This window comes from Heterodontus francisci, chromosome 10, assembly GCF_036365525.1.
Source record: "Heterodontus francisci isolate sHetFra1 chromosome 10, sHetFra1.hap1, whole genome shotgun sequence".
NCBI lineage: Eukaryota > Metazoa > Chordata > Chondrichthyes > Heterodontiformes > Heterodontidae > Heterodontus > Heterodontus francisci.
In genome coordinates, this window is record NC_090380.1 from 103151489 (window position 1) to 103167850 (window position 16362).

The 16362-nt window shown below is 43.8% G+C and overlaps 1 protein-coding gene across 1 annotated transcript in view; it reads left to right on the forward strand.

The window, feature by feature from the left end:
- The window catches only part of pcp4b (Purkinje cell protein 4b), a 119425-nt gene that overhangs the window by 82011 nt on the left and 21052 nt on the right, over window positions 1–16362 (forward strand). The window lies entirely within an intron of this gene.

The window sequence follows — 16362 nt, forward strand, 5'->3', positions numbered from 1 at the left end:
GGAAACTGGGCCTGTATCCTCGAGAGTTTCGAAGAATGAGAGGTGATCTCAATGAAACCTATTAAATACTTAAAGGGATAGATGGGGAGGATGTTCCCCCTGGTTGGGGAGTCTAGAACCAGGGGGCACAATTTCAAATTAAGGGGGAAGCGACTTAGGACCGAGATGAGGAGAAATTTCTTTACTGAGAGGGTTGTGAATCTTTGGAATTCTCTACCCCGAGGGCTTTGGAAGCTCAGTCATTGAATATATTTAAAGTAGAGATTGACAGATTTCTGAATACCAATGACACAAAGGAATATGGGGTAGTGTGGGAAAAAGGCATTGAAGTGAATGATCAGCCATGATCGTATTGAATGGCAGGACAGGCTCGATGGGCTGAATGGCAAGGGCTGTCTCCTTGTGTTGGCGAGGTTGTGCAGCATGCAGTAGACACCACTCGCTCTTCAGAATACTGCAGGGCTTCTCCAGAGGGGTCAAGGCAGCAGAACTGTTGTTTCAGCATGCCAATAGTCTGATTTACTACATTATCCGTGGCAGCATGGCTTTCCTGGTATGAATGCTGCACACATGTGGTTGGGTTGTGCACTGGAGTCATCAGCCACGTCAACAGCAGATAGCCTTGTCACCCTGTAACCACCCTCTGGTTTTCCATAGTGGCTAAAATGCAGCTGGCACAGCAGACTGCCACAGAATGAAGGCATCATAGCTGCTGCTAGGATACCAGGTATTGACTTGCATGACTCACTGCCTATGGTCACACAACAGCTTGATTTTGAGGATATGGAATCCCTTTTGGTTCTGGTGCATGACAGAGTTGACATGTGGCACATGCAAGGCGATATGCATGCAGTCAATGGCACCATTGGCAATCCTGCAATCCTCGCAAAGCCACATGCTCACTCCATCTGCTTCTCTCTAGTAAGAGAAAATGAAATGTAGTTAGGTCTCTCAATACAGAGAGTCAGTGACCTCCCACATGCAACAGTGGGTGGCAAAATGTGAGATGTTGTAAATATATTCAGCTCCAGACTGAAAGGAGGCTGACACATAAAAATTAATTGCTGCGGTCACCTTCGCAGCCATTGGCAATGCAGTCCTTTCTCTGCTGTGAGGTTGCAGTTATGGCTGCAGCTGGTGGCAGATTTCAGTGAGGACGTCCTTACTGAAGTATAGATTTCACACACTGCTCCTCACAGAGCACAGCTGTTTCAGCTCCTCACTGAGGTTCAGATAAAAGAATTGCTCCCTGAACACCCTGGGCAAATATGGCCTCCTGCTGAGAGCCCTTCTCCCCCTCCTCCTCCTCCTCCCTCTTCAGGCAGTTTGTCCTGTTCTGTGTGCCCTTTGTTCATTCCCTAAGTCATGCTGTACTCTAAAGGGAATGCCTACTAATACACCCATGTCTGGGAACAAATGGTTTGTGCAGAAGCCTTGACATCAACAAAATGTCCTTTATCACCTGCCACACAACTCCCTGTAGACTTTTACCACTTGAAACAATTAAAGAAAGCTCCAAACACTTGTAGAATCATAGTAACAATCTGAAGTAATCAATGATCAACTGACCTGTAATTACTTGATGATCCTTTTAAATATCGCTGGTGGAGTGATAGGTGTGTGGAGGGAGAACCCTTCTGGCTGTTAAATGCAAGTTCGACTGTGTGAGCTTAAGAATGCGCGTTCACTGGAGCATTGCGCTCCAAAAGGGCATTGCTGACATCAAATCAGCGTCACATGCTGATTGTCCCATAATCTGCCTGCTCTGCATACTCCCGTTGGCCATTCATTGCACGCGCTAAGGCTCTCACCAACACGGTATCCGGTGTGATTCATCCCAAAAGTAAGCACGCACATTATGAATGCCACTTTGGACCTCTAAGACAATAGCAGCACACAAAAATGGGAATCTGAGCTCACAGGCACCAGACTGGTGAGGAACCCATTAGATCACAAGAGAACTTGGGTCTGTTTCTTATATGGCTGACCCTCCAGTGAGTGCTGCACTGCCGGAAGTGCTGTCTATTGGATGAGATGTTAAATCAAGGCTCATTCTGCCCACTCAGGTGGATGCAAAAGATCCCATGGCACTTTTTTGAAGAGCAAGTTCTCCTCAGTGTCCAGACTAATATTTATCCCTCAACAGATTATTTGGTCATTATCACATTACGATTTATGGGATCTTGCTCTGCACAAATTGACTACTGCATTTCATAAGAACATGAGAAATAGGAACAGGAGTAGACCATTCAGCCCCTCCATCCTGCTCCACCATTTAATAAGACCATGTCTGTTCTGATTGTGGCCATAACTCTACTTTACTGCCTGCCTGTCCCCCTTGAATCCCTTGTAGATCAAACATCTGTCTAACTCAGCCTTGAATATATTAAATGACCCAGTCTCCACTGCTGTCTGGGGAAGAGCATTCCAAAGATTAATGACCCTCTGAAAGAAGAAATTCCTCCTTATCTCCATCTTAAATGGGAGACCCCTTATTTTGAAACTGTGCACCCTAGCTCTAGATTCCCCCACAAGGGGAAATATCCTCTCAGAATTTACCCTGTCAAGCCCCTCAGAATCTGATATGCTTCAATAAGATCACCTCTCAATCTTCTAAACGCCAATTGGCCCAACCTGCTGAACCTTCCCTCATAAGATAACCCCTTCATCCCCGAAATCAACCTGGTGAACCTTCTCTGAACTGCTTCCAATGCAAGTATATTCCTCCTTAAGTAAGGAGACAAAACTGTACACAGTACTCTCGGTGTCATCTCACCAAAGCCCTGTACAGTTATAGTAAGACTTCCCTACTTTTATACTCCAACCCCCTTGCAATAAATGCCAACATTCCATCTGCCTTCCTAATTACTTGCTGTACCTGCGTGCTAACATTTTGAGATTCATATATGAGGACACCCAGATCCCTGTTTCCTGCATTGCAACAGTGACTATGCTTCAAAAAACATATTTCATTTGCTGTAAAGCACTTTGGGAGGTCCTGATATCGTGAAAGATGCTATATAAATGCAAGGTCTTTCCAATATATTGTATATATAAAAAAATGGCATCCATCAACTAAGCAGGGAAAATGTCACAGGCAATTTACTAACAGTTTATGGCTCCATTTTACAATTGACCTGCGCAGAGCATGTGGGAGGAGTGCATTGATACATCTAGGTATCTTGGCATGACAGTGTTTGCACTGGGGAGCAATTATACATTACATGTACCACACCTCTCAAACAAGCTCCAACCTATCAATGGTGCATAAAATGAACTGGGTGCTGATGATGCGTGTAATGGGTTTTCATTAAGTCTAATACCCTAATTCACACTTTTCAATAAAAAACATCCTTGTCCATTTTAGTAGCTGAGTTCTGTTTGTTCAATGTTTAAAGCTTTATCACTTGTCAGATGAGATGATATAATATTTATGTAGACTGTGTTTGCAGTAAGTTAAAACCCAATATTACTGCACAGCTGAATGCACTTTAACTTTTTACAATGTCATACAAAGGAAGTCAAAAATGTCAATCATCTTCAGAGATAAATCACCAATACTCCTGCTTTTGTCAAAGAGGCACAGCCTTAAATTATGAAGCATTGTTTATTGCTGAAAATAGAGACATGTTGTCGAAGCTTTTCATCTTGCACTCATCAGGACAATATGCAAGAATAACCAATGTAAGGGAAAACAACAACTAATACTGCATGAGAAGAGGGTGCTGATTGGTTGGCAAGTGAACTCTGATTAGTAGAGGTGTTGCCATGGAGAATGCAGCAGTTTACAGTGACTGACAGTTAATTGCCAAGCTTTGTTTGAAATTTAAACCAGGCAGCTTGACTCTGATTGGTCTGTACCTTGCCCGTTGTGAACAGCAGAAGAGGGTAATGTATCCCAAAATTTGAGCAACAGGTGAAGCTAGCTGTTTCACGCTGCTACTATGCAGTAGCAACACGCATGGTGTTCACCACTAACTGGATGCTGCCGTCAAGCCAAAAAAACATTCTGCCCATCACACAAATGAGTACTGTGATATATGAATTTCAATGCCAGTGTGATTCGAGGTATATACGCCGTAAGTCCCAAAGACTGGCAGATCGTATCAAACAACATGTCTCTTCCATTGTTCACAATAGGCAAGGTACAGGCCGTACCCAACCAGCCCGTGCTTGCAAAACTCAAAACACAGTGTCCAACATTAGATGTGATTCTGCGATTGGACAACATTTGCTAAATAATCCACAGTGTGCTAAGAATTACACTGACAACCAATTTAAGATTGTCAGTAGGGCTCTCAGTGTGGTGCATTTGCGTGTACTAGAAGCTACATATATTAATACACAGGGCCCTGTGCTTTGCAAATAGAAAGAACATGTACAAACATTGCTCTTCTTTCAGCTAAACAAAATAAGTGACAGCCATTTGCTGGTTCATTCCTCAGGGCAATGCCTTGACCAATCAGAGTCAAAGCTGCCTGGTTTAAATTTCAAACAAAGCTTGACAGTTAACTATCAGCCACTGTAAACTGGTGCATTCTCCATAGCAATGCCTCTACCAATCAGAGTTCACTTGCCAACCAATCAGCACTCTCTTCTCATGTAGTGTTAGTTGTTGTTTTCCTTTACATTGGTTAGTCTTGTGGATTGTCTTGATGAGTGCACAACGAAAAGCTTCAACAACATGTCTCTATTTTCAACAATTCTCAAGTTCTGTACCACCAAATGACTAGAAGTATTGTTTGTTGGCATTTAACTGCCATATTACTGTGGTTGTCAACCCCTGTATCCTGGAGCAGCTCCAGAGTTACCTGCAACATTAGGTGTGTCTGGAAGCACTCCAGAGCTCATTGACAGCAGTTTATACTGTGGCTCAGTGGGTTGCACTCTCACCTGAGTCAGATGGCAGCTGGCTCAAGTTCCATTCCAGAGACTTGAGCACAAAATCTAGGCTGACACTTTGTGCAGCACTCCCTCAGTAGTGCACTAATCAGAGCTACTGTCTTTCAGATGAGACATTAAATTAAGACCCTGCCTGCTGTTTCAGGTGAATGTAAAAGATCCAATGGCATTATCCGAAGAAGTTCTCCCCAGTGTCTGGCCAATATCTACCCATCAACCAACATCACTAAAATAGATTATCTGGTCAATATTAGAAGACTGTTTATGAAACCTTGCTGTATGCAGGTAGGCTGATGCCTTTCTGATATTAAAGTACTTGTTTCAGTACTGTTGTATCAGCTGAAGACTTGAGACATCCTGTGATCATGAAAGGCGCTAGATAAATGTAAGTTATTTATTTATAGCACCATTAATAGGGCATTTCACAAAGTCAGTGACTGCGTAAGTGCACTAAGTAGGAATTGGGAGAAGAGGAATAGAAGAGCAGACCAAAGAACAGAAGAAATGTAACAAAGTAGAGTTTAACTGTGGACGATCATGAAAATGAGGCAAGGATTGGGGGCAGTGGTGGAATGGAGGGGGTCACGGTTGAGGGGTTACAAGGAATTTCTGACCTCTGGAAGGCATGCAAACCATCAGTAATTATTGATAATAGATAGCATTTAACATCAGTGTTGTCTGGGAACCTGTGTTCGTACTTAGAAATTGGAAGGAAAAGTGTAAAGGAACTGAATCTGTCAGATTAAAGTGAGTTTGGTAATGAAACCCCTTGAACAGTTGGACTTGACTCATTTTTGACTGAATATTGAAGTGCTTTGGACATCCTGAGGTCGTAAATGTGTTACATAAGTGCAAGTTGTTTCTTTTTTGCCATTGACACTCAGTAATACTTAGTCTCCATGGCAACTAACTCTGATAACGAGCTAACAGACTTGTCATCATTTCAATCCATACACATGCTTTGTTTTTCAGACAGGAGAAAAAGGAACATTATTTGAGCGTGTTACGACCCAGTTGGAAAGGGGTCTAAGGTTCCTCTCAGCCTTCATCTGGTCTTACCGTTACAGGGTTTAATTTTTAACACACCGTGGTTTTAGCTCCCCCTTGGTGAATCCTTGTTCACGGCTTTTCAATTATAAGGCAAAGAAACCAGCACAAACAGTTTTTCTTAGGTTTAAAGAAGAAAGGTTGAAATTTATTAAACTTAAACGCTAATTTGGTTAACGCCTACGGAGACACGACGCACCCATGCTAGCATGCATACGTGATACACACATGCAGATAAAGACAGAACAGAGCAGAAGAAATAAAGTGGAAAAGTTTGAGGCAATCACTGAAGAGGGTTTTTGTTATGGATCTTCGAGCTCACTGTAGAGCCCTTGATTGTAGGTAGATCTTGCTTTTCGTTGGGGCCCAGTATTCTTCTTAAACCTTGTTCGATGTAAGAGACATTTCTCTCTTGGGGTTCATGTGTCTTCAGTGGATTTGGAGTTCCCATGAGAAAGAGATGGGGAGCAGACAGGAGAGGCTGTGGTGAGCCAGCCAGGAGAGATCTTTTCAGTCCAGGAGCAAACAGACACTCTCAGTTCAAAAAGTTTGTACAATTCAGAAAAACCCAGGTTGCCAAGCAAGTTAGCCATGTGACTAGCTGGTCTGACCATGTCTTGACTCTCTGGATTTTATCATCTTAGCAGGGCCTGGAATGCACTTTCCTGCCTTCAATATCTGGTGCTCAAAGTCCATTGTGGGTTAAATGGATAAGGGGAGTAACCTCACTTGTCCCTATTGGTATGTAAATATATTCCAGTCAATTGTCTGGCAGCCCTTGTAACAGACCTTTTCTTCTTCCCAGCAATAATTTGAAATTTAATGTCCATGTGGCAAAATTAATATGCCTCATTCTTGGCAGGTGGGGGTCTAGCATGACAGAGTGGCAAGCTATTTTCTCTTCACTTGGAGGTGAGATGAGTTGCAATGCCTTGTGAGACTTTAAAAGGTGTGGCGGCATTTGCGACACCTCTCACTGTGAAAAATTCAACTGTTGGGGAGTGATAACGATTGTGCTGCAGCAGATTTCATAACCTCCTCAAACAGGAGACTGAACTGAGTGGTGCGGTTTTCATGCTTCTGTCTCAGTTGTTATTAAAGAAATTGGAGTTAAGATAGATATCTAATTGGAACAGACTCGAGGGGCTGAATGGCTTACTCTTCCTACGTTCTTGTGTACCATAAGTGGCTTCAGTTCTACTAGGCTAGTGAGAGGGCCAAATCAGCCAATGTAATCACCACTGATTGTTCTTCATTGACTCTTCCTACTGAAAAGAGCACCCATAGGCATTTTGGATAATATGTGGAAGTTACAACATGAAAATAGGCCATTTGACTCAATTAGACTTTGTCAATGCTCACCCTCATTGTGAACAATTAGTCCTAATCGCGTTTACCCACTCTGTTTCCATATCATTTTAATTTGCTTTTCCGTCATTTACCTATTCAATCTACTCTTGAATGTTGACATTGTTTTTGCCTCAATATCCTTTGTATAATGCGGAGTCCAATCCTGTCCCCTAGAAGTGAAGTCCATAGCCTTACTACTCTCTGTTAAAAGCATTTTCTCTTTCTCTCTGCTCTAAATCTCTTGTATTTAATCCTGTATCAATGGCCCCTGATTCTGGACTCCTCAACCACTGGAAACAGACTGCTTCTATCTGGCTTGTCCCATCTTTTCATAATCTTAAACACCTCTATCATATCTCCCTGTGAAGCATTGTTGCTATATTGGAAAAAAGCTCAATTTTTTCTTGCCAGTGTGCTTGCTCTTCCAAATTGATGTATTTCAGTGGGGACAGGATGGTGCAATGGATTGGAACATTTCTTTTCCACATCTGGGACCTGGGTGTGAATTTAATACAGACTGATGCAACTAAGGCCTCCTCCCTGCTGCCAATCCAATAAGAGCTAGTCAGCTTCTTGTCCCCAGTTCCTAATGGGTACAAATTCATAGCAACTGCCCACAAATTAGCATTAAAATCTTGTTGTAAATATGGTTAGTGTGAAAAATGGATATAAGACACTGCTATGTTAGGTGGTGCAATTCTAGGGTTGAGGCTAAAGCCCATTGTTAATGCAGAGGGAGCATCATTCTACATTTGTCTACGCTACAACTAACTCAGAAGTGCTTGATGCTGATGGTAAAAGTGTTCCATTCCAGAACACTGACATCCTTCTCTTTGATGTGTTTAAAAAAAGTAGTTCCCATGCCAAGTACATCCATCAGGAAGGCTCAGCAGCATTACAAATTAAAACTGGATAGTCTAATGAACTCACCAGATCTCATTTCTGAACAAGAGCCTCTGGGAAACTACAGGATTTATAAAGTTTTCTTTTTCAAATAAATACTGTAACATTCCAGAGTTAATATTTGAACTCCCACTTGGTATCCACTCCCTGTGAATCTAACAGTATCCTACCTAAGAGTTTTAGATTATGAGAAGGTCTTCGTGCCAGTAATGTTTGATTGCTTTTATTCCTGAGGACTTCTCATCTAATAAAGGATGCAAATGAGAAGAACAAGCAATCTTTTGGCCTGAAGGTGCTGTGGTATCTTTCCCAAATGATTATATTTGGTGCATGACCCTGCACAGTGAGCATTAACACGTTTTTTGATTATAGAGAGTGTCATTGCTGACTCGAAAGCTGTCCTCACTCCTCATTCACTTCCCAGCAGAGGTCATTGTTTGGCTTTCAGCAGCGGGAATTCTCCCACGCCCAATAATCCTGAGGCCAACTTCCGAGCCCCAGTAACTGAGATTCACTGACTAACCAATGTGCCTCACTCCATGATTTTCCATCCATCAGGCGCACAAATTTGTAAAATTTATCTCTCAGGATTTCTAATGATGTCACTGTTGGCTCAATGGTAGCACTCTTGCCTCTGATGTTGAAGGTTGTGGGTGGAAATCCCGCTCCAGACACCTGAGCACATAATCTAGGGTGACACACCGATGCGGTACCGAAGGAGTGCTGCACTATTTGATGAGTTGTTAAGCTGAGGCCCTGTCTGTCCTCTCAGGTGGACATAACACCCCCTGGCACTGTTTTCAAGAGGAGCAAGGAAGTTCTTCCCAATGTTCTAGCAAATATTTATCCTTCAACCAACAGCACTAAAGCTGATTATTTGGTCATTATCTCATTGTCATTTGTAGGACCTTACTGCACGCAAATTGGTTGGAGTGTTGCTCACATTAGAACAGTGAATGCACTTCAAAAATACTTCATTGGGTGTGAAGTCCTCGGGACATCCTGAGGTCATGAAAATCACTATATAAATGCAAATTTATTTTTCCTTTCTTCTTTTCTAATAGTGTGATATCACATATGGCAAAATCTTAGCAATGTTTTCTTAGCAATTTGAATATTAGCAATGTGGTTCTTGGCAGTGTGAATCTTAGTGAGGTACATTATCATGTCACTGGAGTTGGCTACATTAGGTACTGCTTCAGCGAAGCACGTATCCAGCACCAACATTTTAGAAATATGCAAATTGATTTTTTAAAAAACCTTCAAAAACTGCCAAAACCCATGAATTAGTTCATCATTTGGGGCACTTTCATGGTATAAATACTTACACCTGACAGATGTGGTTCAGTTTCTTCACAAATGCTGACCAGATTGGATGCAACACCTTAGCAGCTTTTGGAGCTCAAGTGATCATGCCATTGGAATTTCTCAAAAGCTAAAAGTTCTCTCGCACCCCAAGAGAGATGCAGCCTCTATTTTGAAGTCAAAGCTTATACGTACTGTTTAGACAGCACTGAGTAAATGCCTGAGGATGCTGAGATTTTTCTACATTTAATATAAAGTTGTTTGCACTGATCTTTGGGACTCCTCCAGCATATTAACCTTGCTTTGTCAAATATGCTACCTTGCACTTTTGTTGCTGGCACTGTCAGATGCTGATAAACATGTAATTGAGTTTCCCAGGAAATACTGTGCCTGAATCAGGACTCCTATCGGTTGTAGATATGAACAGCCACTTTGCAAACCTTCACATCACTGATTGGGCAAATAAATTTTCTTTGAACAAAAGTGATTTCTTTAAAAAGGCAGCTTGTGGCTTCATCTTGCATTTCACAGAGGGTAGTTGGTATGTGAACTGTAAAAAAAAAAATGGATAGATGAGAACCTGCTATTTTTTTCTCTCCCCCGCCCCCCCACCCCTCCATCTTGATTTTACTCATCATAGTTCCATGAGGGCTGGCAGCAGTCTTCACCAACTAGCCAGTCTTCGATGGTCTAGACAGTGAGGGATAGTAGATCATTTGAAAAGAGGGAGGTAGCGGGAAGAGAAGGCTTTACATTTGCCACGCAACATTCACACAATTGACCTTTCTAGCTGGGGTCACTGACACATGATCAGGAGCAGAAGCCTGGCTGATTTGTGTTTTCTTTCCAAAGGCTAGAGATGCTGCAGCACTCCTAATAAGGAGAGACCATGACCTTTTATCAGGAACTCAACAACAACTTCTATTTTAAAAAAAGCACCTTTAGCGTAATAAAACATCCCAAGGTGCTTCAAAGGAGCATCCCAAAACAAAGTGACACCGAGCCACAAAAAGAGATATTAGGTGAGATGACCAAAAGCTTGGTCAAAGAGATAGGTTTTAAGGAGTGTCTTAAAGGAGGAAAGCGAGGTAGAGAAGTGGAGATAGGGAGTAACATGCGTGCCACACAAGTGCCAGGCAATGACTATCTCCCCTTGACATTCAACAGCATTACCATCGCTGAATTCCCCACTATCAACATCCTGGAGGTTACCATTGACCAAAAACTTCACTGTACCAGCCATATAAATACGGTGGCTACAACAGCAAGTCAGAGACTGGGAATTCTGTGGCGAGTAACCCACACCTCCTGACTCCCCAAAGTCTGTCCACCATCTACAAGGCACAAGTTAGGAGTGTGATGCAACACTTTCCACTTGCCTGGATGGATGCAACTCCATCAACACTCAAGAAGCTAGACACTATCAAGACAAAGTAACCCACTTGATCGGCACCCTATCCACCACCTTCAACATTCACTGCCTCCCCCACAGAGCACAGTGGCAGCAGTGTGTACCATCTACAAGATGCACAGAGGCAACTCACCAAGGCTGCTTCGACAGCACCTTCCAAACCCATGATCTCTACCACCTAGAAGGACAAGGGCGGCAGATGCATGGGAACACCCCAATCTGCAAGTTCCCCTCCAAGTCACACACCATCCTGACTTGGACCTATATTGTCATTCCACTGTGGGTGGACATACACCAGATGGACTGCAGCGGTTCAAGAAGGCGGCTTACTACCACCTTCTCAAGGGCAATTAGTGATGGAAAACAAATGCTGGCTTTGCCAGCAATGCTCACATCCCATGAAAGAATAAAACAAAAGACAGGGAGGGCATTCCAGACCTTAGGGACTAGGCAATTGAAGGTGCGACCACCAATGGTGGAGCGATTAAAATTGGGGATGCTCAAGAGGCCAGAATTAGACAAGCACAGATATCTGTGGGTTGTGGGGCTGAAGGAGATTACAGAGAGAGCGAGTGGCGAGGATTTGAAAACAAGGATGAGAATTTTAAATTCAAGACGTTGCTTGACCAGGCGCCAATGTAGGTCAGCGAGCACATGCAGGCATGATAGGTGAATGGGATTTGGTGCAAGTTAGGACACGGGCAGCAGTTTTGGATGACCTCAAGTTTACAGAGGGTATTTTGTAGGAGACCAGCCAGGAGTGCATTGGAATAGTCAAACCTAGAGGGAACAAAGGCATGACTGAGAGTTTCAACAGCAGATGGGTTGAGACAGGGTCAAAATCAGGTGATGTTATGGAGATGGAAATAGGCGTTCTTAGTGATGGCACGAACATGAAGGCAGAAGCTCATTCTTGGGTCAAATATGACACCAAGATTGCGAAAAGTCTGGTTTTGTCTCAGACTGTAGCCAGGGGGAGGGATGGAGTCGGTAGCTAGGGAAAGGAATTTGGAGCGGGGACCGAAAACAATGGCTTCAGTCTTCCCAATATTTAATTGGAGAAAAATTCATACTTAATAGATGATAATAATGTGCTCTCCTGGCAGTTGAAAGTGCATAATCGGAAAATGGGGAATCCTCCCACAATTTCCTGTTGTGTGCTCCCAGAGGGCAATGCTCTGTTGGACAGTGCAGTCCTAAGATTGGCCCTATGATTTTGGAATTCTTATCAATGGGAAATAGTTTAGGGCATTAGGATTCTATGCTGGTTCATAGAGTCATTTACAATACAGGAGGAGGCCATTTGGCCCATCGAGTCACTGCCGGTTCTCAGTCATTCAGTCAGTCCCACTTCCCCGTTTTATCCCCATAGCCCTGCAAGTCTATTTCCTTCAAGTGGACATCCAATTTCCCTGCGAAGTCATTGTCTCCGCTTCCACCACCAGCAGTTCAGAATTGGAGTTTAGTCAAATAATGGCTGAACTAGAGTGTGGGCTTTTCTTTGAAATGTATATTAACTTTTGATTTCTTCCCTTTGTGATCTCTTTCAGTAACAGATGTCCTGCACTGGCTGGGTTGCGATTCTTACTTTTAGGCCTCTTTCCACCTTGTCTTTGAGTTGATGGCTTGGACGTTGATCATGGCTTCTGCTTTCCTTTTCCTCCATCTGATGCATCCTCACTAAACAGGAGCCAAGATCAGGGATTCAGTTGGGGGTTAGAATCATATAGGCAGCCCATAACATACTGACAATAAGGATTGCATTTCCCTTTAAAGGCACAGTAATAATGGGGCAGGACATCTGTCCAACTTTGCCCACCCACCTCCCCCATCCCTCCACCCTACTCCTGCCCCCACTCCAGATTCTGCCACAACTCCAACCTATTTCCCTGGGTTGGGGGTTATTTCCAATCAAGAAAGAGAGAAGAAAGATAGACTTGCATTTATATAGCGCCTTTCACAACCACTGGATGTCTAAAAGCACTTTACAGCCAATGGGGTACTTTTGAAGTCTTGTCAGTGCTGCAATGGAGGAAATGCGGCAGCCAGTTTGCACACATGGGCTGGATTTAATAGACCTCCCTGAGAAGGGCTTTTAGCAGTCACTAAGGTGCCTCTTCCCGCTGCTTAAGACAGCAGCGGTTGGTGGTGGTGGGGGGGGGGGAGAAAACCCATGCCCAGAGAAACGAGGCAACCTCCCTGCAGGCTTGTGCGGGGGCCCACCAGGGCCTGCTGGACTGCCCTCGGTGACCACAACTCACTTACCTGAGGTCTGGCTCTCCAGCGCTGGGTCTGATTCCAAGGCCTCCTGTAGTATTGACAGTGGCCACCACTCCTGGTGACACTGCAGATACTACTGAACTGCTGGCCCTCTGATTGGCCAGCAGCTCTTGAAGGCTGGATCCCCATCCTTAAAAGGATGGGGATCCCGGCGCCGGGCACTTAATTGCTCAAGCGCTGTTAAATAGAGCCAAGGGGACTCTGAATAGCCGAGGCGGGGTTCCTACTGCCTTTTCGGCCCAACGCCGGGAGGCCTGCTGGTTCCCACAGAAAGCAGTTGAGGCCAAAACATTGTATGTTTTCAAGAAGGAGTTAGATATAGCTCTTGGGTCTAAAGGGATCAAAGGGTATGGGGCGAAAGCAGGAACAGGTTACTGAGTTGGATGATCAGCCATAATCATAATGAATGGTGGAGCAAGCTCGAAGGGCCGAAGGGCCTACTCCTGCTCCTATTTTCTATGTTTCGATGTTTTCACAAAATCCAGCCCAGCAAACTCTTTCAAATGGCAATATGATAATGATTAGATCATCTGTTTTTTTCTGTGGTGTTGATTGAGGGATAGATGTTGTCCAGGATACTGGGGATATCTCCCCTACTCTTCTTCAAAATAGTGCCATGGGATCTTTTGCATCCACCCAAGCAGGCAGATAGGGCCTCAGATTAACATTTCATCTGAAAAACGGCACCTCCAGCAGTGCAGCACTCCATCAATACTGCATTGGAGTGTCAGCGTAGATTTTTGTGTTCAAACCCTGGAGTAGGACTTGAACCCGAAACCTTGTGACTCAAGCACCCACAAGAATTTCCACTGCCAAGGGAGAGTCTACCGATTTCCTCAATAGGAATATCCATGGATAGAAACCCCAAAAAACTGAGTGAGCTACAACTCTACAGGCCTCAGCAGAGACCCAGGCTTACTCAGGGAGTCAGTGCGGGGCTAGATCAAAGGAGAGGAAGCAGCTACAAAGACTTCTTCCTCCATGGAGTAGCATCAGGGCTCTTGCTATCACTTTATGGGGACTACCAACGCTGTTTCCGAGGCAACCCTGGGAATTGGCAGTAGCACAGATAACGTGAGGGAAATCCATTGTGGTTTAAGGCTACAATTCCCCCATGCATATTCAAGCAGCAGACGAGGAAAGAATGGCCAGCAGCAATGAGCAAGGGGAGATGCAAAGTCAAGTGGTAAAATGGTGGTAGGCCTCACCGCTTGAATATCCTATCATTCTCCGTCACTATCCCATCCAATTTTGAGTAGGACTACATAGGAGAATCCAAATCTCCAGGTCATTCTATTCCAGTGAGTGGCATGACCTCACAACATATAATTTTATTTAGAAGCTTTCGAACTCACTGCGGCCAGCAAGTATTATAGTAGTTAAAAGGCTTTAGTAGGCATGAAAAATTCAGTGTATTGGATAGGAATTCCTATCTCTATAGAAACACATGGCAGTATATTATCACTTGCTCTCACTAATAAGAGGTTTGAACCACTGAACATTTCTATACTTAGATACATTTTTAACAGCAGGGGTGAAAGCATTCGAATATTACACAAGTTAATGGAAAAGGACTTTAAAGTGCCTGTTTGCACCAATCTTCCATTATTACAACCATAACTCATTAAACTCTTATCAATTGTGAATTACGGAGGCGGCCTCTCTAATCAACTGTGATTTCCCACAAAATGAACTTTGGGTAGTGAAGTTAATCATAGACAGGGTTAGCAGAAATTGCTGGTTTTAGTTCCATCACTCAACATTTTGTGTTCAATTACTCTTTCTGAGAGATGCAAGTTTTTTATTTGTTGAGCTGAGTTGTTATTGCATTACCCTTTTGAAAGAAAGAACTTGTATTTATGTGGCACTTTTCACAACCTCACCATGTCTGAAAATGCTTTTGAGCCGATGAAGTACTTTTGAAATGTAACTACTGTTGTAGAGAAACACAGCAGCCAGTTTGTGCACAGAAAGCGCCCACAACCAACAATGAGGCAAATGACCAGATCATTTGTTTTCGTCATGTTTGTGGAGAGATAATTATTGGCCCAGGACAACTTTTACTTTCTTAATCGCCATTGTACTACCAACCGTCTGCAGCTAAGACCGGGTGAATGAGTGACTTGCGTTTAGGTCCATTCCTGTGAAACTCACTGGGGTGTTTCCATGATTTCACTCTGAATAACTCTTGCCCTCTCCAATTTTTACTGTTTCCCAGGGGAAATTCCCTCATGGGAGATCTGAGACTCAAATCCTCATCCCGATTCGCTGTAGCATAATATATTGTTGCTATAAAGTGGTGCACCGCTTTTTATTTGACCATCTTGATTCTGTTTTAGGACAGCATTATAAAGCTTAAAAGTAGAAAAAAGATTTTTCAGACCATCAAGTCTGCTCTTCCCACAGTCCACGCATGGCTACCTCAATCATTAACACTTCTGCTTCTCACATCCAAGATTTGTGGGCCTCAAAATTCGGCTCTGCAGCATCTGTTTTCTCATGAGGAGGAGGAGGAGGAAAAGGGGAAGGTGAAGGAGGAAGAGGAGGAGCAGGAGAAAGAGAGGAGGCAACCACCACCACAGCTGTTTTCTGTCCGTGTTTGGTTCATCCGACTGCGGTACCAGTGAATGCAACCCCAATGGCTGCAGCATGACTGGCGGAGGCTAACTTTCAGTGGTGGAGACTGCAGCTGGCCTTGCAGGATGCCCTTGAGCAGCTCCAGCCCTAGAAGGCCCAACTTCAGACTGCACAATTTCGGCATGGGTGGCAGCAATTTGGGTTGACTGACTGCTGACTGACAACAGCAAGGGCATTGGCAGAGTGGCAATGGTGGAAAAATGAAGGCTGTCATCCTGAGAGAGGACAACAGATTCGTGCTGCAAGGAGCCACTGCCACTGCCTCAACAATCCTAGTAATTTGCTGGAGGACAGATTGCTGTACTGCTATGGTGTCCACAGCCAAGATGGTAGCAGTCTGAGCTTGCCTGGCAACAAGCTAAGCTTGTATGCCTGCAGTCTGAACTTCCACTGCAGCAGCCAATTTGTAGGGTGGCTTCTGCTTGTGCTTTAATGGAAGCTGAGATATTGGCCATCAGACGCTGCATCACGGTTGGATCCAAAGTGTGTGAATGGAGTTGGCCACCACTTCCATGCTGGGAAGGATG